General features: G+C 42.7%; 1 non-coding gene across 1 annotated transcript; it reads left to right on the top strand.

Moving 5' to 3' along the window:
* Positions 1-354: 354 nt before the first annotated feature.
* LOC132662670 (U1 spliceosomal RNA) lies at positions 355-521 on the top strand. Its single transcript, XR_009602685.1, has one exon. It is a non-coding gene; the product is annotated as a U1 spliceosomal RNA (small nuclear RNA).
* The last annotated feature ends 355 nt before the right edge of the window (positions 522-876 follow it).

The following is an 876-nucleotide window of genomic DNA, read 5'->3' as shown; positions in this document are numbered from 1 at the left end:
AAAGGCCTTTTCAAAGGGGCATTAGTGTTGTGAGCCTACATCCCACTACTGCAAAAAATGAATCAAAAAGGCAACCAAAAGTCCCTCTTACTGACAAGAGACAGACTGGGTTAGTGGATACCTCGTTCCCTTCTCCATCCAACAAGGACTCCCGTGACAAAACTCTGAATAACTGGAAAGTCTCATGTAACCAGAATTACACATCCATTAGCCATAAAGTTTAAAATAAATCACCTGTATCACATTGTCCAATTGTCACAGATTAAACACAAATACCCAAGATGAAACAGAAAAATAACTGGTCTTAAAATATAGTAAATATGGAGGAAGAGTAGAGAGTTTTCATGGAAGCAGTTCAGTGCCTGAGCACAGGGAGATACCATGACCATGAAGGTGGTTTTCCCAGGAGGGAGGCTTATCCAGTGCAATCCAGATGTGCTGACCCCTGCGATTTCCCCAAATGTGGGAAACTCGACTGCCTAAATTTGTGGTAGTGGGGGTTCTGTTCATGTTTTCCCCTCATGATCAAATGTTCAAAAAAGAAAAAAACATACAATAAATATGGGTTCTGGCCTGACTTCGCTGTCCTCTGCATGCATGCCCTTGTAATAAGCCTCTTTGTCCTCACTTGTCCTCAGTTTTCTCTTGAAGAAAGAGGGTCTTGAATTTTAAATTTTCTATGATTCCTTTCTTTTTAAACTTTATTTATTTATTTTGAGAGAGAGAGAAAGAGAGAGAAAGCGGGGGAGGGGCGGGGGAGAGGGAGAGAGGGAGAGAGGGAGAGAGGGAGAGAGAGAGAGAGAGAGAGAGAGAGAGAGAGAGAATGAATGAATGAATATATCCCAGGCAGGCTCTGTGCTGTCAGTACAGGGCCCA

Source organism: Panthera onca, chromosome D1 (assembly GCF_046562875.1).
Source record: "Panthera onca isolate mPanOnc1 chromosome D1, mPanOnc1 haplotype 2, whole genome shotgun sequence".
Classification (NCBI taxonomy): Eukaryota; Metazoa; Chordata; class Mammalia; order Carnivora; family Felidae; genus Panthera; species Panthera onca.
This window is presented reverse-complemented; position numbering and strand designations above follow the sequence as displayed.